This window comes from Octopus sinensis, linkage group LG6, assembly GCF_006345805.1.
Source record: "Octopus sinensis linkage group LG6, ASM634580v1, whole genome shotgun sequence".
Taxonomy (NCBI): Eukaryota; Metazoa; Mollusca; class Cephalopoda; order Octopoda; family Octopodidae; genus Octopus; species Octopus sinensis.
The window spans coordinates 84,544,752-84,566,853 of NC_043002.1; the positions used below are offsets into that span (position 1 = coordinate 84,544,752).

The 22,102-nt window shown below is 37.5% G+C and overlaps 1 protein-coding gene across 3 annotated transcripts in view; it reads left to right on the top strand.

Moving 5' to 3' along the window:
* The window catches only part of LOC115212845 (kelch domain-containing protein 3), a 112,761-nt gene that overhangs the window by 53,675 nt on the left and 36,984 nt on the right, over positions 1-22,102 (top strand). For all 3 annotated transcript variants that reach the window (XM_036504116.1, XM_029781620.2, XM_036504117.1), the window contains one exon: positions 16,712-16,750. The gene's annotated coding sequence lies outside the window, so the exon portion shown is untranslated. The remainder of the gene's footprint in view (positions 1-16,711; positions 16,751-22,102) is intronic.

The following is a 22,102-nucleotide window of genomic DNA, read 5'->3' on the forward strand; positions in this document are numbered from 1 at the left end:
ACTGGCAGCTGACTTGGCAGACACCCATAAAATTATTAAACATCTTACAAACAATAACTCTGAGCACCTTTTCAAACTCCACCTGTCTAACACCCGTGGACATGTTTACAAAGTCAGAAAACAGCACAGCTCCTTCCATGACTTTCGGAAACATTTTTTCATGCTAAGAGTTGCTGAAGCATGGAACAAACTGCCGGCATCAGTTGTTAGTTGTCGGAGCACTGCATCTTTCAAAACTTCCATGCTTCCTGAGATTCGCCAACACTACACCTGATTTTCTCCCCTCCATACACACACAAGCATGTATCTGACTTGTACACTGTTTGCTTTCCAGACATTTGTACATTACTGCATATGCTTTATACGCACTTTTTGACAAGTTGTGGTGCACCTCAGCACTGTATACAATAATTTCATTATTATTATAGAGGATTGAAGTGTAATGTTATCTTCATATAAGCTGTGCCTATGTTCCAAGGAAGTGTGGAGAAGTTGTGCAGGTATTGGTTAAAAACAGTTGATGGGAGGATGGATCCTTGTGGTGCTCTGTTCAGAAATTGCCATCTTTAGAAGTGTTCATGTGCACTATATAGGCTTGGGGACATGACATGTAGTATGCTAACCAGTGTTTTGTGTTGCTTCTTAAGGTCATTGAATATTTTTTTAAATAAGTGTATAGTAGGGGATGGAGTTAAAAATTTTGCATGTGATAGATTGGTATCAGCATTGTCATCATCATTGTTTAATGTCTGCTTTCCATGCTGGCATGGGTTGGACAGTTTGACTGAGGGCTGGCAAATCAGAAGGCTGCACCAGGCCCCAATCTGATCTGGCAGAATTTCTACAGCCAGATGTTCTTCCTAATGCCAACCACTCCGAGAGTGTAGTGGGTGCTTTTTATGTGCCATCAGCATGAGGGCCTGTCAGGCGGTACTGGCATCGACCACACTTGAATGGTTCTTTTTACATGCCACTGACACAGGAGTCAGTCAGGCAGCATTGGCAACGATCACGCTCGAATGGTGCTTTTTACATGCTAGTGGCACTGGCATCGACCATGCTAGAATGGTGCATTTGACATGCCAATCAGGCGGTACTGTCATCAACCACAACAATGATTTCACTTGACTCAACAGGTCTTCTTAAGCATGGCTTATTGCCCAATGATTGAAGGGTACTTAGATGGGCCAGTTATACTGCACTGGCATAGGCCACGGTTACAGTCTCACTTGGCTTGCTGGGTCTTCTCATGCACAGCATGTCTCCATAGGTCTCAGTCACTTTTGATCACCTTTTTGAGGGTCAACGATCAAAGGTTGTGCTTCACCACCTCATCTCAGGTCTTCTTGGATCTACCTTTTCCACAGGTTCCCTCTATTACTAGGGTGTGACACTTCTTCACACAGCTGTCCTCATCAATACGCAACACATGACCATACCAGTGCAGTTGTCTCTCTTGCACAACACATCTGATGCTTCTTATGTCCACCTTTTCTCTCAGGCTGCTTACACTCTGTCATGAATGCACACTGATTTACACATCCAGCAGAGCATACTAGCTTCATGTCCTCAGTGGTCACGGCCTATGTTTCACTGCTATGTAGCATGGCTGTTCACACACATGCATCATACAGTCTACCTTTTACTCTGAGTGAGAGGCCCTTTGTCACCAGCAGAGGTAGGAGCTCTCTGAGCTTTGCGCAGGCTATTCTTATTCTAGCAGCTACACTCTCAAAGCATCCGGCCCTGCAACTGACTTGGTCACCTAGGTAACGGAAGCTATCAACTACTTCTAGTTTTTCCCCCTATTATGTAATGGAAGCTGTTTTCTGCACATTTTTAGTGTTTATTGCCCCTGAGCATTTGCCACACACAAAAACTATCTTCCCAGTTAACCTTCCTTTGATATTGCTGCACCTCTTATGTGTCCATAGCTTACACTGGGTACATCTTATAGAGTTTCTACCTACGCTTTTTCTACAGATCAAGCAGGGCCATCTACCTGAAGGGTTTTTAAGATTTGTTTGCCTTCCTACTTATTAAGACTTGTTTTTGCTAGATTGACTCTAAGGCCCTTCGATTCTAATCCTTGCTTCCACACCTGAAACTTCTCCTCTAGTTGTGATTTGACTCAGCTATTAGAGCAAGGTCATCAGCATAGAGGAGCTCTCAGGGGCTCCACTATGCTGAGCAGCCTGTCTTGAATTCCTCTGTTATTGCCTGGAGGACTATGATGAATTAGAGGGAGCTGAGGACTGATCCTTGGTGGATCCCTACCCCTACCTGGAATTCTTCACTATACTCGTTGCCAACCCTCTCCTTACTGACAGCATCTCTGTACATAGCTTGTACAGCTCTCACTAACCACTCATCTATCCCTAGTTTCCACATTGCCCACCAGATAAGGGATTGGTGCATTTATTACTAGTAAATAGAATGGTGTTGTTTTTGAAACCATTTTGTATTCTCTGTGTAGTTTTGTGGGTATTGTGTTTGTTGTTGTTACTTAAACCCAGGTTGACTTGATTAAAAGGAATTCTAGCCATATCCATTTTGTCTTTTGCCTATGTAGAGAAAATCCAATATCAATCACATTATTCAATGTGTCCTTTTTTAAAGGTAGTCGGGTGTGATTTGAGGAAGATTGCAAATGTCTTGTTTGAATCTGTATTGTTTTGTAGAGAAGAATCTGCATTAGTGGTGGTAAAGATTATCTTTTATCAAATTGTTGTACATGTATCTAGGAGGGTGATGGATCTATATGATGTTAGTTGACTTGTAATTTTGTCGAGCTTTAGAATTGTTATAATTTTGCCTAGATTCTAGGAAGTTAACAATGTTGGTATGAGTAGCTGTAGAGGTTGGCACGTGGAGATTTTAGATATATGTTTGTGATTTTCTCTACTCTGAGTTTTTGAGATTTTAAATGGCCCTATTGCCTTTTTTGGTGTTTGATGGAAAGAAGGAATCGAAATCCTGTCCTAGGTAAAGGTGCATATTTTTAATTTGTGTTCCTGCCTTGTGTAATTTTGGTGGTTGATTTTCAAGAAATGATTGCTAAAAACATTTGCTTGCTGTTGCAGGATGTTATTGGAAATAGTCGTTGCAGCATGGGTGTGGTTTGAGTAGTGTTAATGTTGATGATGCTTATTATTCTGTATAGTATTTTACTGTCAGTCTTGTAGTTTATGTTGAATGTAAATATGTGCCAGATTTTTTTTTTCCTGTGATTTATTTTTTTTGTTTATTCATTTGGTGCTGAATTTAACTTCAATTGTACAGGGTGTTGGCATATTGTTTTTGAGGTTGTCTCTGGTATTTATGAGGTGACTATTTCTGTTATGTAACTAGAGTTGTACTTTTTTTGCTATGCTGCAGTTTTTGTATGTATCTACAATTATTTCATTGAATGTCTTCTACTGCAGTATATTATGTTGGAGCTTGGGGTGGTGGTGTTAAATACTGAAAATCTTAAATCTGTCTCTTGATGGAATGCTTTTGAAGTTTATAAAAAAAATGTATTTTGCTTTCTTCATTGATGCATGACTATTTTGTGATGATAATGGTTGTTGGCCTGAGGACAGTTGGGTGATTGCAATTGGTTGTGCTAGCTTGGTTTGTGAAGCAGAAGTCAGTGTTCATAGAAGAATTGTCATTGACTTAGTGTGATATGTATGTGTATTAGTGTGGGTTGCTTAAGATGTAATGGAACATTAGTTATGTTGCTATTATGTTACCCCATGAGTTATCTGTACTATCTAAAATCCAGGATGTATCGACTACATTGAGCTGTTCTCCAATAATGGTTGTGTTAAAGCATTGTGGTTGAGGTATGTAACCTGGTGGGTTGGTTGGTGAGGTCACTAGTGATGGTGGTGTGTGTCTGTGTGTGTGCATATATATATATATCATCATCATCATCATTTAGCATCCGTTTTCCATGCTAGCATGGGTTGGATGGTTTGAGCAGGGCTGTTAAGCTGAGGGGCTGCACTAGACTCCAGTCTAATTTGGCATGGTTTCTACAGCTGAATGCTCTTCCTAATGCCAACCACTCCAAGAGTGTAATGGGTGCTTTTGCCACACACACATAAACACACATTCACTTGCCATGCTGGCATGTGTTGGACATGTTATTACAGTTTGAGCCAGTTCTTATTTGGAGTTATTGTCCTCCTAGGCATTATATAAGTATATCATTTAGACATTGTGAGACTAATAACCTGGTGTAGAACTCAATATGTGTGTTTCAGAACAATGTGTTACATGGATATAGAGTAGTAATTAAAAAAATGGATGACTCAGGAAAACAATGGTTAAGTTATGAACTTCATTAGCTTACAGCTGTTTCTGCTGTTGCTGTTAAGTGAACAGTCTTCGTCCCTGTAGTGGGAGAAGTCCGAAATGTGGTCCTTTGCTATTCATAAGACCTGCAGAAGAGAAAGCAAGTCAACCCCCTGACACCGAGAGCATCGACGGATGGATGAGTGCGCATCCAGGCTCAGCTGTTGCATAGGAAGTCGGGGACAAGAAGCAGGAAGAAAGAGTGAGAGAAAGTTGGGGCGAAAGAGTACAACAGGGGCTGCCACCACCCCCTGCCGGAGCCTCGTGGAGCTTTAGGTGTTTTCGCTCAGTAAACACACACAATGCCCGGTCTGGGAATCGAAACCACAATCCTCCGACCACGAGTCCGCTGCCCTAACCACTGGGCCATTGCACCTCCACAGCTGTTTCTACTCTAAGATACAGTGGGCTCTTAGTTGAGTGCCTGAATAGCATCCTATAGCTTCATAGGAGCCTCAAATATGAAGTGCAATTCATTTGGGAAAAGAGAATTACAATTTTGCAATATAGATTCTTGTTTCTAACTTCTACTTCAGCTCTCATAGAATTAATATCCTGGCATGGTGAGTTTTGTCCATTTTCTATTGTTCGTGATCTTGTGGAAGGGGCAGGCAAAATGAGCTTGGAAAACAAATATTTCAAGAGTTGTTGAAAATGACCGACAACCCTTTTGTACCTCCTGCGGCAATTGATATTGCAACTGTTTTGATGTGTGTGCGTATCTGGATGAGATGAAAGATCCTCCTCCTCCTCGTTCCCCCTTTTCACCCCCCTTCCCCCCCATTTCCCCCCCTTTTCCTCCTCCTCCTTTCCTCTTTCTCCTCCAATGGTTGTTTTCCATGTTGGCATGGGTTGGATAATTTGCTCAGAACTGGGAAGCAAGAAAGCTGCACCAGGTTCCAATCTGATTTAGCTTGGTTTCTATGGCTGGATGCCTTTCCTAATGCCAAACACTTTACAGTGTGTGCTGGGTGCTTTTAATGTGGTGCTGGCATAAGTACTTTTTATGTGGCACTGGCACAAGACTCTTGCAAGCCAATCCTTCTCACCAGGGGCAACAGCCTTAACACTCCTGCCGTGGAGGATGGATGCTTCTAAAATGTTGATAATGTGTCGTTTAGTATTCTTAGAGGCCAATGTAATTTAAGCTAGTGATGTTGATGTCTCATTTTTTAAATAAATTTTGGGAGTAGCTATGAATCTACGTAAAATCATTGTAGGCAATGATTCTAGGTTGAGGGATGAAGGATGCTAAATAAGAGGAGAGGATGGTGGGGATGGCAGAAAAAAGGGAAGAGTTGAAAAAGTGATAGGGTGGATGTGTGAGGGATCATGTTAGAGGGATGTCTGAAGCTATTCAACATTATAAGGGATGGGTATGGATAGGTGTGATGGAAAGGGGACAGGTAATTGCAGGTACTTATTACTATTATTGTTGTGAGGCTTTGAGTTATCACTGTTGTTGTTTTTATCCTGTTTTAGCAGACCTATGATCAAAAGCATTCTAAGCATGACCATCTCACCTTTTTTTCAAGCATTATATACGTTATACACTCATTGTAGTCTTATGTATCATCTTTTTTAAGATTGTTCGGATGTGATATAAAGGAAATTTAGCAACTGTCTGTGGCAGGCTGAATGACCATGTAGTGGTTCTCATGTTGGCTTGTAATAACATTATTTGCCATGAAATATCCTTGTTATCTTCTTTCTCCTTCAATGTCATTGTTGCCTTGTTTTTGTATCTGGTTTGCAAGATTCTTTATGTGAATTTATGTGATGAAATAATTTTTGTTGTGTCTAGGGAGAGTCATTATACCAATATTAATAACACACATTTTAATTCAATTCTGCTTCTTTATTATGAGTCAGTTGGTTAAATATCCAACTAACTAATTTATTGTTTGTTTGTTTAACTTGATTAAACAGTAATTTGTTTCTTATATGAATTTGTGTGTTGAATTCACTTAAAGACTTACTGTTTAACCAAGTTAAACAAACAGTTAATTATTTTGTTGGATATTTAACCAATTGACTAATAATAAAAGAGTGAAATTGAACCAGAACTTCTGTCATTGTTGCCTATTTTTCAGATTGTTATCATCTTCAACTTCGTCATAATCTTTGTTTTTATTAACAGTGTCTTTGCATTTTCTTTTGTTATTATTATTCTTATTATTACTACCATCATCATCATCATCTTTTCTGTCACTGTTTTAACAGCTGTTTTATTATTCTGATAAACACTTTGATGGAGTTATATTATTATTTTAATGTACTATTTTATTTCATTGATGTAGGTAAAAAAATTAATATTGTACAGAATGTACAGTTCTGCTCGTAGATCTTCACACACAGTCTACATAAGTTTAATGATTTTACAAACACTAAATCTATTTAGAACAGTATCGTCATCAAATTTTATATCTCATAGTGTAATCATTGAAACTCTGTGCTGAACTTCATAATCGAAGTACTCTTTTATTCTTTTACTGGTTTCAGTCATTTGACTGCGGCCATGCTGGAGCACCGCCTTTAATCGAGCAACTCGACCCCAGGACTTATTCTTTTGTAAGCCCAGTACTTATTCTATCGGTCTCTTTTGCCGAACCACTAAGTAACGAGGACATAAACACACCAGCATCGGTTGTCAAGCAATGTTAGGGGGACAAACAGACACACAAACATACGCATATATACGACAGGCTTCTTTCAGTTTCCGTCTACCAAATCCACTCACAAGGCATTGGTCGGCCTGGGGCTATAGCAGAAGACACTTGCCCAAGATGCCACGCAGTGGGACTGAACCCGGAACCACTCCTGCGCGTTGAATATTTTTTGTTGTAAATGTGTCTTATATTTAAGTGGCACTGTATTATGTTAAGAGGTACTCTGTTATGTCAAGTGTGGTATGTTAAAACATAACGCTATCAAAACATTGTAGTGTTAACTGGTTTCAAAATTTTTAACCACAAGTGTTAAAATAACAACCAAGCAATATTCTAATGTACAACAGAGTAGTGAGGTGAGGCTGTTTGTTCAATCATTAACTTATCCAAGTATTATACTTCAGGGTAGTTTAGTGTGGTTGACTAACCATTCAATGAAAGTTGTAGTTGTTTAATCCTTGGAGAGGTCTGATCAAACAAACCTATGATCAAAGTCTTTCCAGCCATGACCATTCTATAATCTCTTGCTAAATTATATTACCCTGAGTAAACTTCAATTTTTAAGGTTGTAGAATGTGGAACAGTGGTTCTCAACTAGTGTCCATATGGCCCTTTGGTGTTGATATTATTAAATTTTGTTGTTAAAATTTATGCACAAAAAATTGGCTATATTTCTACAATGCACAAAATATTTTAACAATTTTGTTATGCAGTTCCTCATAATATTCAAAAATATAATAGGATTTTTTAAACATCAAATGGCAATGGGGGTTGGAAGGGTCCACCAGAGTAAAATAGGAATCAAAGGGGTTCATAGGTAAAAAATGGTTGAGAAATATTGGTTTGGAATTTGAATGCTATTTCTAATGGATTTAATGGCCACATAAAACTCCCTCATTGACTTGACATAAATTGTCTAGCTGTTGTTGTTTAGCCCTAGGTCAGCCCTGATCAAATAGACTTATGATCAAAAGGCATGCCAACCATAGCCATCCTGTCATTTTACTTTTCAGATATATAGTATATTTAGGGTTCACATTGTCAAATGTATCCTTTTTCTTAAAATGGTAGGATGTGATTTGAAAGAGATTTAGCTGTTATTTCTAACATGGTGAGCAATAAGGAAGAGGCTCCCTCATTAGCTCATTAGCATACTAGTAGCACTGACTACTATTTGTGCAGCCCTTAGTGAGCAATGGCAGCTTACTTTGACTACTAATGCACATACTCTTCTTTAGGTGTGAGATGTTAATAATGAGGTACTTACTGCAATGTTTTGGAAGCCTTGCAATTTCTCTTAGATATTCATGCTCTATTTACAATTAGAGAGCAACAGCTGTAATACAAATTGGTTTTGCATAACATCTAATCTTCTATATGTGAAGAAAGAAATTAGATGTTTTCAAGATCCAATTGGCAATCCAATTTGGAGGCGCAATGGCACCAGTGGTTAGGGCAGCAGACTCGCAGTTGGAGGATTGCGGTTTCAATTCCCAAACCAGATGTTGTGTGTGTTTATTGAGCGAAAAAACCACCTAAAGCTCCACTCGGCTCCGGCAGGGCGTGGTGGCGACCCCTGTTGTACACTTTCGCCTCAACTTTCTCTCACTCTTTCTTCCTGTTTCTTGGGTAATGCTGTGATGAACTGGTGTCCCGTTCAGCGGGGGGGGGGGGTACATACACCACAGAAACCGGGCCCATGAGCCTGGGTAGGCTTGAAAAGGGCACATAAATAAAAAAAAATTGTGGCAATCACAGCCTCAAACTGATCATTTATCAATAAAATTCCAACCTGTTGAAATTCGGATTTCATCACATTGTAATTGTATATTATATGTATGCAAGTGCATGGCTTAGTAGTTAGGGTTTTGAGCTCATGATCATAAAATGAGTTTGATCCCAGGCCTAGGCAGCACATTGTGTCCTTCAGCAAGCTGCTTCTTTTAATGGTGCACTAATCTACTCAGCTGAAAATGAGTATTAGCCTAGTACTGGTGCAGTCTCTCCCCATTGCCATCTCCTGCCAGCTGTCAAAATCTCTTATGTTCCACTGAATCAAGGTATAGAAGGCCAAGAGGGTATCTATATATCTTTGTAATTACATAGACACCTAAATCAATCAGCCAAAGCATGGTACATGCTACCAAGTCCTTCTTACTTTCAAGTGATTTAGCCATGGTTTTATATTTAATCGATTATCTATGTTAGAACTTCTAACATGTAATATTGCATGTGGTATCATGGACCGATTTCATGCTCATACAAATACATTCACATATGATATTCAATTTTAGGCAGCTAGAGAAATTTGGCGATTTGAAGTTTTATAGCTTCTCCAGATTCATGTAACATGTGACTGGTTATGAAAACATTAATTGAACTTACAATGGAAGAGAGAACAGTATTTTGATAATTGGTTATGTTCATTTGTTTGTTTGTTCTTAGATGTTTTTCCCTTGCTGGCATAGGTTAAATGAATATATATTATTAAAAAGCACCATTTGAGCATGATCGTTACCTGCGTCGCCTTACTGACACTTGTGCTGGTGGCACGTGAAAAAACATTCGAGTGAGGTCGTTGCCAGTGCCGCTGGACTGGTTCCTGTGCAGGTGGCACATAAAAAGCACCATATGAGCATGGCCGTTGCCAGTACCGCCTGACTTGCACTTGTGCCGGTGGCACGTAAAAGCATCCACTACACTGTCGGAGTGGTTGGCGTTAGGAAGGGCATCTAGCTGTAGAAACTCTGCCAGATCAGATTGGAGTCTGGTGCAGCCATCTGGTTCACCAGACCTCAGTCAAATCGTTCAACCCATGCTAGCATGGAAAGCGAATGTTAAACAATGATGACGATGATGATTATTGGAGGCTTTTTTTTTTGCAGCTGAATTCCCTTCCTGTTGCTAAGCCTTACTTACATTTCAAGTAAAAGATCTTACAGCAACACTTGTAATTTTTTTTGTAGAGCATAGTTTTAAACACCCATATTTATAAAATATTGAATGAGGACACCTGTGTAAAGAAGTGCTGAGCTCTAAATGTGGAGGGTACCTGTGGAAGATGTGGGATGAAGTAGTGCAAAAGGATCTTTGGATGCTGGGCTTCACTGAGTAAATGACAAGGGTCCAGAAGATGTGGTGATTTGCTGTACTTGATAAGATGCATCAAGCTACGTAAAACTGCTGTCTTCCACACATATGGACTTGACCTTTCAGGTGCTGGTGCTGCATAAATGCACCCTTGCCAATGGTATGTAAAAAGCACCCAGCACATTCTGTTAAGTGGTTGGCATTAGGAAGGGCATCTGGCCATAGAAACCATGCCACAACAGACAATTGGAGGCTGAACTGCTCCCAGCTGGCCAGCTGCATGTCAAATCATCCAACTCATACCAGCATGGAAAACTGATGTTAGACGATGTTGATGATGGTGATGCTATATGACAGGACCCTTTCAGTTTCCATCTATCAAATTTACTCAAGGTTTTTTGTTGGCCTGGGGCTATAGTATAGGACATTTGCCCACTGAACATGAAATCACATAGCTCATTAATCACACAGTCATGTTTAGTTTCTATAATAAAATAATTGTAAGCTACTTAAGATTCAGTAATATTTATTGTTTTGGAACAAGATATTCAGATTGGAGAATTCATTAGTTTTGAGAACAAATTTCTCATTATATCTATATACAGATCTATCAGGAATTTTGACTGTGTTGAACCAGTGTTTTTTTTTTTCATGATTTCGAGACAACAGCAAGCATTGAGCTGAACTTTGACCTGGGTTATGAGGTTTGAGAGCATGAGCTAATTTATTATTGTAGGCTTTAGACTTATTGTGGTTGGGAGATCTTTACACACACACACACACACAGATACACACACGCACGCACGCACGCACAAAGTTTGCAGCATCTGTGTTTCTGGTTTCTGCTGCTGGTTACCTACTCTGAAATGTATGCAGCCAACCAATGGTCTGGATGGTGGGCATTGTGTACTGACTTGGTGTATTTACATCTATTAGTCTACAGCAAGAAATTTTCTCCATGACAAAATACAGTGAATAACTTTCTTACAGGTTGAAATATGCCCGAAGCATATTTGAACTGCCAAAAAGTGTGTGTATCGTCGATTTTGGTAAAAAGAAAACTATTCATCATGAGATGAATCTCATATACACTCATGTATACAAGGAGTAGCTGTCTCATTAAAATAGTAACATGAAACTATTCTGGAGAAAACTGGAACAAGTAGTTTATCATACCATGTACCATTTCTAATTCACTTCTTTCTTTTTCTGAGATTTCATATCTTTGATGGATATGACTTTTAGTGGTGTGACTTTACTCCTTCTGCTGATAATATATGACTTATTTCTCATCAGTGATCTTTCTAGTTTTGTCCTTGGTATACTGAGTTTTTCCATGCCTAAGTAGACCATAAGCAATAGCTATGACATCTTTCAAACCCATGTAACTTTCTTATGAGGAAATTCATCTTGCAAAAATTTTAGCCCAAAAGATACAATAGATATGGAGTATTAGATGTGGTAAGATTGTTAGAGAACATGTCTAGTTTAATTTCAATAAATAAATTTGCTCATTTTATGATTTTTTTGGGGGGCGGGGGGGTTGTGTGATACATTTTTAGCAGTGTTTAAATTTGTACTTCTGACACCTGAGTATTGATGTCTGTACTCGGGTGGAAAGCAACAGTGTGTTGACTAAAAGGAACATTTGATAATGTGATATTTATATTTGTGGTTTTGTGTAACCTTCAATGTGTTTCACTAAATTTATTTTCTGAAATGTTTGGAGTAAAATAATGAGTTACATCCTGACTAGTTAACTATTACTTGGCATATGTACATATATACTGTTTAAAGTTTTTTTTTCTTCTTTCTAATTTTGCTGCCTCTGATAAGGCTGTTGAAGAATGCATTGTATATTCAAATTTCAGTTTCAAACATTTGTTATGTTTGTATGACCAAAACCTACTGAACTTGTTTCTATAGCAATCTGATTAATATATAATCTTTTACGTGATACAGCTAACTTTATTTTGTGATGTAGTACCAGTTAAAAATGTCAGATAACTCATGTTTTTCACTTTGGGTGATTTGTATTGTTAGTTGACATTTTTATTTCTTTAAAAAAACATTAATTTTTTTTTTTTTCTTTTAAGTTTCATTTGTGAGGCCATTAAACTCTGAATTTCTGATGGAAGACTAAATTAAACTGATACATTTAAGTCCTTACAATTGAATAATTAAATCAGTGAAATAACTTTTAAAATGTTCACTTACATCCTATATTTCCCCTAAACATTAACAACATGTAGTGAGCGCCCTGAATGTCACAACAAATGCCAAGCTTCACTAAGGATCTCTCCTGGTGACCATATATTCTTAACTTAGCAAAAATTGCATCATAAATACTGGTTTTCCTTTTCAGTGCCAATAAATACTTCAATCCCTCATAACTACAAGCTTCCACAGAAAGCTCAAGTAGTGTCCACATCTGTGACAGTGCTACTGTTATACAACACAAACAACATTGGCTGCATGAAGGTTAGCGTTCTCTAACCTCTGACCCATAGGCATGTCTCCTTACTCTGTCCTTTCTATTTTTGCTCCTTGGATCTGGCTGCACTTATTCACCTCCACTCAGATAATCTTGAGTCACTCACCTCCTTTCATTACCTAAGCCATTTTGTCTAGTCCTTTCTTCTTCCAAATACCATTTCTCTGCAATTCCCTCACCTTTTTTTTTTTCATCTGTCATCTTATAACTGGTCAAGAGGAACATTAACCTCATCAATCTTACCAATCACTGAGAGTCCATGAAAGCTCATGAGCAGTCTTGTCTTCTTGATCAATCAAATATAAAAGAAAAATACAAATTTAAAACATTTTTTAGGTGCAGGCATGGCTGTATGGTTAGAAGTTTGCTTCCCAACCACTTTCCCAAGGTGCCACTGCATGGCACCTTGGGCAAATGTCTTCTGCTACATAGTCTCTGGCCAACCAAAGCCTTATGAGTAGATTTGTAGATTTGGTAGACAAAAATTGGAAGAAGCCCATTGTATCATCATCATCATAATGTCCATTGTCTATGCTGGCATGAGCTGGACAGTTTGACCGGGCTGGCACGTTGGAAGGCTGCACAAGACTCCAGTCTGATTTGGCATGGTTTTTTTATGATTGGATACCCTTCTTAACGCCAATCACTCTGGGTGCTTTTACGTGCTGCCGGCACAGGTGCCAGTTTGCATGACACTGGTATCTGCCACTTCTGTGATTTTACTTGGCTTGATGGGTCTTCTTCTCAAGCACAGCATAATGCCAAAGGTCTCAGTCATTGCCTCTGTGAAGCCCAGCACTCAAAAGGAACCCATCCACTTAGCCTCTTTGAGGCCTATGCATGTGTGTGTGTCTTTGTGTCTGTGTTTGTCCCCACCCAGTGCTTGACAACTGGTGTTACTGTGTTTACATCCCTGTAATTTAGTAGCGGTTCAGCAAGAGTGATCGATAGAATAAGTACCATGCTTTAAAAAATAAGTCCTGATGTCAATTTGTTCAGCTAAAACCCTTCAAGGCAGTACACCAATATGGTCACAGTCTAATGATTAAAACAAGTTAAAGATAAAATGTACCAACTTGGCTTTCTGTGTTTGCTTTAAGTGGTTTATAACATATTATTTTTTTTTGAATACCATTCTTTTGCTTGCAAAGAAATTCTAGAAAGATTTGAGTGAAACTTCCTTGCTCTCTAACTTGAGTGTATGTGTGTGTGTGTGTGTATCAGGGTAGGGTTCTTCATTCAAACTTTGGATTCAGTTTTACCTCAACTTTTTAAGGAAGATGAAGTTAGGGAATTTCTGCAGTAAGATTCTCTGTAGAAGAATATCTATGATTGGACATGTCCCAATCACCTAAACAGCAAATTTTTTATTCAGATTTGAAGTTGAAGATTGAATGATTTATCTCTACTTTTCCATGATAGCACAAGTTGAATTATTCTGAATTTTTTTTCCTGAATAAGATTCATCATCACTGAGCTAGACTAAAATATGCTGAAATATCTAATTTCTCTAATTATAGGACTTATATATACCCACAAATACGCAGGCATGGTTGTGTGGTTAAGAAGTTTACTTCCCAACCATATGGTTTCAGGTTCAGTCTTACTGCGTGGTATCTTGGGCAAATGTCTTTTACTATAGACCTGGGTCAAACAAAGCCTTGTGAGTGGATTTGGTAGATGAACTGAAAGAAGCCCATCATATATATATATATATATGTGTGTGTGTCCTTGTCTTGACATAAAACATGGTAATTGTAAATGAATGCTACTGTCATACTTCGTCATTAATTTCCAGTATTCTGTGAAAACCTGTTTCACAATGTGGAAAACGTTTCCTTACTTGGAAGCAAGTGAGGATTGGCAACAGGAAAGGCATCCAACTGTAGGAAATCTGCTTCAATAAATTTTGTCCAACTCATGCAAACATGGAAAAGCAAGATTTGGACAATGATATAGATAGTAAACTTGTATTTTAGTTTTTGATAAATGTTTATAGATATAGGTGTAGAAGTGGCTGTGTGGTAAGTAGCTTGCTTACCAACCACATGGTTCCGGGTTCAGTCCCACTGCGTGGCACCTTGGGCAAGTGTCTTCTACTATAGCCTCATGCCAACCAAAGTCTTGTGAGTGGATTTGGTAGACGGAAATTGAAAGAAGCCCATTGTATATATATGTATATATATATGTGTGTGTGTATATGTTTGTCCTCCCAACATCGCTTGATAACCGATGCTGGTGTGTTTACGTCCCCGTAACTTAGCGGTTCAGCAAAAGAGACCGATAGAATAAGTACTAGGCTTACAAAGAATAAGTCCTGGGGTCGAGTTCCTCGACTAAAGGTGGTGCTCCAGCATGGCCACAGTCAAATGACTGAAACAAGTAAAAGAGTAAAGCTTTATCTTATCTTATAAAAAAGGGAACCTGATTTCTATCTGATCTGTCCATCGCAACATCTATTATTATATTATTATGGGGAGATTTTTTTTATTCAAAGCACACATTGTATTTCACTTAAACACCAACAATAACTTGCTTCTGACATACATGTCATAGGTTTACCATCACTGATCTAGTTTGATATAAACAACTTAAATCCGTTTTGTTTAAGAAAGTCTATTGACAAGGTTTCAATATTCATTGTTTTAGTTAATTGCTCTTCACTTTAAAAGAATTTCATACTCGGAAAGCTCAACTGAAAGTCTCATATTGGTGTACTGGTAGTTTTGATTTGATTTATTAGAGAGTTTGAAATTGTTGTGTGAGAAATGACAAACGTAGGTTTATTTCATTAATCTAAAAAAAGGAGATGCATATTATTATTAACAGTTTAATTCCTACATCTTCAGAAAAATTCAAACCATATATGATATTTAATTTGTATGAAACATTTTGCTTGATTTAGTTGTTAAAGTTGTTGTTTGGTTGATTAAATTTTTAACTGAATAACAGTGGAGGATGAAATGCAAATATGTAATAAAAACGCAACTTAATTTCAGTTATTAATTTGATGTAATAAAGCATTTGTTGTGTTAGCAGTTATAGCTGTTCAGTTAGATACATAGGATTGCTGCTTAGAAGACCTGCTAGAAAGGTTTAAGAGAAAAGAATCGCTTATTTTTTATTAAGAAGGCTGTGTGTGATATATTTATAGGCACAGACATGGCTGTATGGTTAGAAGCTAGCTTCCCATCCACCTTCTCAAGGTGCCACTGCATGGCACCTTGGGCAGATGTCTTCTACTATATAGCCTCTGGCCAACCAAAGTGTTGTGAGTAGATTTGTAGATTTGGTAGACAGAGACTGAAAGGAGCCTGTTGTACCATCATCATCATTTAATGTCCATTGTCTATGCTAGCATGGATTGGACAGTTTGACCAGGCTGGGACGCTGGAAGGCTGCACCAAACTCCAGTCTGATTTGGCATGGTTTTCTAATTTGTTTCTTTTAATGGCTGCCAAATTGTAGGGCAGACAGATAGTCCTTCTAGTTCAGAAGAATGAGTCAAGTTCATTTAATCCAGATCTATATCGCATACATATATTCAATTTCATGATTTGCATTCTCTAAGGTGAAATAAAACACCAGAGATGGTTTCCCACATGCAGAACCTCTGAATCCATCAGAATATTGGAAACCCTACTATACCATCAGCAGGTATCTCAGGGTCACAAACATTTCATACCTTAGCCTGTATGATTCACCTGAGTGGGGCAGTGATGATTGAATTAAACTTCACCTGTAGAAGGGTTTCGCCTGTGACCTTTTGTCAACTGTAGCCACCTTGAGCTGGTTTTAGCTGCCATGCCTATTTCCTTAATGGGTTTCTTCTGTTATTTGGGTTACAGTGCGACATTTTAAATTAGTAGGTGAACAAATTTCATTTGGAAAATTATGAGTTTTATATCATATTTATATTCTGCATCATATCACTTAAAAAAAAATGAATGGTTGATTTTTACATTTATCTTTAGATTTACTTTCTGTTATTCAAGTATTCAAGTCAAATAAAGTTAATTTCTAATAAGGTACTCCTGCAACGCTTTGGTGGTTAATATAAAATAGTCAGTATTGTTAATTAGTGTACTAAGTGATATATCTGTTTCTTTTTCAGGACCAGATTTAATAGAAGCTCGCTGGAAAGGCAGATGAGGTATTTTTTTCTTTACTTTTACTTCACTAAAAAAAAAATATTTATATGTCCCAGCTTGATTTTATTATCTTTATTAATAGCAGCCAAATATGATATGTCTTTTATTGTACAGTAGAGAGGAATTCTTGAACTAACCTGTCATACTGTCAGTCATAAAAATCTGTTAGAATTCTAGCCACTGTATAACAAAAGTAAAATTTATTTTGTACCATGTTTTCATATCTCACATATTAGAGTGCCATGGTTAGTGGGTTATAGTTTGTTGCAGACAGGCTGTTATATCATTGACAATTGCTTCTCTTTCAATAGTCCAGCTGTAAGTAGGTATTATGAGAAGTATATGTAGCAGAACCTACATACAGTATTGTATTACTGAAGTGTATTTTGTTAGCTTTTAAATAGAGTTCATCTCATTAGCAAAACTTGATTTCTCTTTTTCACTCTTGATAGAAATAGAAATCCAGTATTAAAAATCTATACAGCATCTTCTTCATGCCATTAGATTAATTAGCAAATCTACCCATAAAATGAGTGAGGCAATTCATAACAGCAGTATGTATTGAGAAATGTGTAAATAGACATGATAGATTACTGGGTGATGTCTTAAAGAAATCACATTATTGTTGGTGATACAGCATTCTGTTGCAGCTAAATGACATGTGTTTGCGACTAAGGGACATGTAATGACGATTCACTCCCAAACTGAAATAGGCTCCCAAGCTCTGTATCATGAATGGTTATGCGAACCACTCTTAACGAAATCCAGGGTTTCCTTCGACCACTACATTAAAAGTATTAAGAAAAAAATGTTATTTAGATATACTTTTATTTTAGTTGTTTACACTATTTTATGCTTGTTTATACTCGTATACATTCAAATTTCACAAATTTCCTTATTTAAATTATGAATCCTATTCCTTTTGATAATATCAATATGATTACAAAGCTTCTTTGTTGATGATATTTTCTGTTTGGTCGATACTAATTTTCAAATTTCTGGAGTCTGTTGCTCTACTCATAGTGACATATGACTGGCTGTGTGTAAACATCAGAGTGGGTAAAAATACATGACCTAAAGTCTGGCCATATGCCTTGTTTGCTGTGAATGTGCAAGTGGAATCTTTAGGTTTGCAAAAAATCAAACTAAGACTTACCTCTCACTGTTCTATAAGAATAATGGCTGGATGTTCTGGTACCATGGGTTATTTTGATTGACAAAACTGAAATGTAAACGACAGCTGCTTCGATTAGCCATTTCGAATCCTGCTCAAGACTGACACACTTCAATAACCACTAAATAATCACTCACACTCTATACTGACACACTTTTTTCATTTTATTTTTGCTATTAACCATCTTGCGACCCCCTTCATATCTATGATGGGACCACAAACTATATGATGAAAATCCAGAGGTACTTGTGGTCGGTGAATTTTTGATAAAAATGCAAAGGTGGTTTATCAATTCAAAAATCAATACCCACGAAATAATCATACTTTCTGATTCTTTGATGCTAAAAACCTTCCTGATGACCATCTTTGTAATCCCAAAAAATATCGTAACCATTGGTCCAGCTGTCTGGCTGTGAAGAGGGAACAAAGAGATGGACAAGTATAATGCCCATTATAGTAAGATAACAAATCTGCCCATCTACGATGGGAAATAAAGGGATAGTATCGTAAATCTCAAATCTCATCAACTATACGGGGGGGAGGGGGATCCAGAGTTAATCCTCATCATCATAATTTAAGCAAAAAAAGTCAAAGGTGATTTGTTAATACAAAACTCAGTATCCACTAAATAATCATACTTTCTCACATTTTCTCTGCTAAAAACTTTCCTGATTACCTCCTTCGTAATCCTGAAAAACGTTGTGACCATTAGTCTAGCCATTTGACCGTGAAGAGGGAATGGAGAGATATAACTCTCGTTATAGTAGGGTGTACTAAATGACTGTTACCTCTTGGCAACAATGGACATTTCTGTACCTGTTGTGTTGTAGATGTGGAATTCCTCTGAAAGATTAAGTATAGATGAGGTGAGAAAGTAGTCAAGCAGTAAAAACATAAGGTGAGGAAAAATGAGATGCAAATGCATTTGGTTTAACAGGTGCTTCAAAAGGAGACGTGATTAATGAAAAGTAGTACCAATTAATGGTTGATGGTAACTTATGTTTGTGTTTGGCCTAGGAAAAAAAAAAAAAGCTGCATTTTATACATAATTTGAAAGATCTTGAATTCTTAAAGCAGACTAACTATAAAAGTAATTGGGAAGGTAGAGATGTTATCTGCTACATCAATTGCTTCCTCTTCCAAAGAATTTTATTCATTGTTTTACATCTATTTTCCCATGATATCATAGAGGAAGGGCTTTTGGAAATTTAGACATTTACAAAATATTGGAGTAACTGTTTATAGTTGGTTGACTTTCCTTTATTATTTCCTCAACTGTGAAGTGTGAAGGAGTGAAGTTTTTGCCAGTCAGGCAAACTGTGATAAGTAGTGTTCTGATTTATCAAGAACACATACAATGGCTGTAGTTGTAAGGTTTGAACTTGTTATTTAGCAGCTTTGGTCCAGCATATCAACCTCTCATATAATGTAAAGTAACAAGAATTAGTAGAGGAATATGTGTCTGCTGCTATAATTGAACATAATGATTATGACAATGTTGAAAGACCAACTAAAAAAAATTCTTACCATACCAGAGACAGTTATATTGTTGTGTAAAAACAGATGGTGTGTCTAACAATTTAATACCTGCTTTACTTGTCTTTGTAAACAGATAAAGTGGGTTTTAAACTGTCTGCTCTGCATATATTCAGTTTTGATATATGAGAGCATATTCTTCAAGGATGGTGATGGTGGCAGTGGTGGGGAGGCTGTGTCATGATAAAAATCAATAATTACAAGGTAAATACTTGACAATATGTTTTTAAAAAATAGCTGACTTTGTAGATTGTTTGTGTTTTTATGCTTGGTAATTTCTATGCTTTTTTTATGCTTGGTAATTTTAATATTTGTTGTGATTGTTCCAAGAGGAATTCTATATTGCAATTCAATTCAAGGCTGTTTTACCTTCCTGAGCTTGTTCCTTAGGTCCAGTATATTTAAATTAATAAGATTAGCTGTACTGTGGAAGACATGTAAGATATGGGAGATGCCACAGCAATGGTGATTTCTAGATCTATTCAACTGCAATAATAATTTAGCAAGGACAACAAAACTGAGTGCACTTGTACCTGTGTGCATGTTATTTTCTGTGGTTAACATTCTTTTTTCTTTATTGGTCATGAGTTAGTCTGGTGGTGGGTTGCTGCTTAGTAGTCTGGTAGCCTTAAATCACATCCTCAACTACCAAACAATGAAGTTTCTTTTAATGCCATTTCTGGTTTTACCATTGTTGACAAATTTCAAAATTGCATAAGTTTTTTGAATGTCCAAATTTGAAGATTTTGGTGATGAGTGACAAATTTTGTAGTATTGGACCAGGTATTATGAAACCAGATGGTATGAGTATGGCTTGTACTCTCAGCATTTTTTGTCTCAACTTTGAAATTATTTTTGGCTACCATTTTGTGGTAACCTGTGGTGATACAAAGGATTGAATTTTTTTTGTATGCTGCACTTCAACATGAGTGGGCATCTAAGCAACTTTGTTGTTTGTTCCTTCTCGAGCCATGCCTGGCTCATAAGGGCCGGTTTCCCGGTTTCTTTGGCGTATAGGTTCCCCACCTGGACGGGACGCCGGTCCGTCATAGGTGAGCTGCAAAATGCAGGAGGAAAGAGTGAGAGAAAGTTGTGGCGAAACAGTCAGCAGAAGTTCGCCATTACCTTCTGCCGGAGCCGTGTGGAGCTTAGGTGTTTCAATCATAAATACACACATCGCCCGGTCTGAGAGTCGGACCCGCAATCCCTCGACCGCGAGTCCTCTGCTCTAACCACTAGGCCATGCACCTCCACAAGCGGCTTTGCGTAATCAAGAATTAACCACATTCTTTTAGGTTGCTCTAAATGTGAATTTGCCCTATTCTCAAATACCACCAGCCTATCATTTACAAATGATATTTCTTTGTTGAGTAAGACATGTCATTCTTTTAAAACATGGTGAGAAAATGAGCGTTGTGTCTGATATAGCTAGTATCTTGAGTTGTTGCTCTAGAGATGGTGTATGGCAAGAAACTTGACAATAGAATTGAATAATTTAAGGGATGGATAAAGTCAATCAGATCTAGCAGGTTATTTGTTCTGTTAGTGATTAAATTTGAGTCAAGTTTCCCCACACTGTAAAATCATCTCCACAGCTGAAGAGTCAGAGCTACTTATCAGGAGTTGGTGTTTTGGTGACATAAAAATTGAAAAGCAAAGTGTCTACGTAGCTTCCCTAGGAAGCTCCAAGTCCTATGAGTCTGAGATAAAATAAATTCCAACTGCTGTCAGAACTGAATTTTTGCTTGCTTACCTTTTAAATACACTGCTTGCTGTTTTGTAATACTTTTTTTGTAAAGTGTCATCTTGAAGAGGTCATAAAATGTGGTTAATTACATGAATAGCTTTTAAAGGAAAACAAGTGAAACCATTGAACAACCAAAGCAAGTAGCAGCTGAATATTGCTGTCAAATTTTGCAACAAATCTTTTTCTAATCCAAATGTTTGTGAACAAATTTGATAAAACAATTCAACAGGGAATAGACATGTTTTAGATGACAAACAATAAATTAAGGAAAATTGAAGGTAGAATTGGCAATAAGAAACAGAGAAACTGAAGCAAAGTGTTCAGACAGTTTGGTTATATTTTATCTGAACTCGCTTGGTAAGTTTGTCATCATAAAATCTAAAAATTATCTTCAATATCTCCTTCAAAAACTTCAAGACTTAGCAATCTGGAAAACCTCAACCATCATCCCTACTCTGAAGCTTGGTAAGGTTGAAACTGACCCAGCATCATTCAAACCAGTGTCTCTTCTGAGTCTAATCGCAAAGGTTTTTGAAAAGTGCCTTGTACCCTTAATCAACGTTCATCTAACTCTCGAAGATCACCAACATTATTCAAACCTCAATACTCCAACTTTTTCTCTCTTGTAATTCTCAACAGCCATTTCAGCTAGTTTAAACGAGAGAGAGAGAGAGAGAGAGAGAGAGAGAGAGAGAGAGAGAGAGAGAGATGTCTACAGGATAGTTTGCTGTGGCAATAGATTTAGTGCTTTTAGTCATGGCTATTGGCAGTGTTCTATTCTTTCAATTTTCTAAATCCTATTATCAAGAAATTGAAACTCAAGTAAACATGGGGTTTATAATAAGATTTTCACTGAGCTGTTTGTGAATGGTTTTACTACATTGTATTCTATTCTAA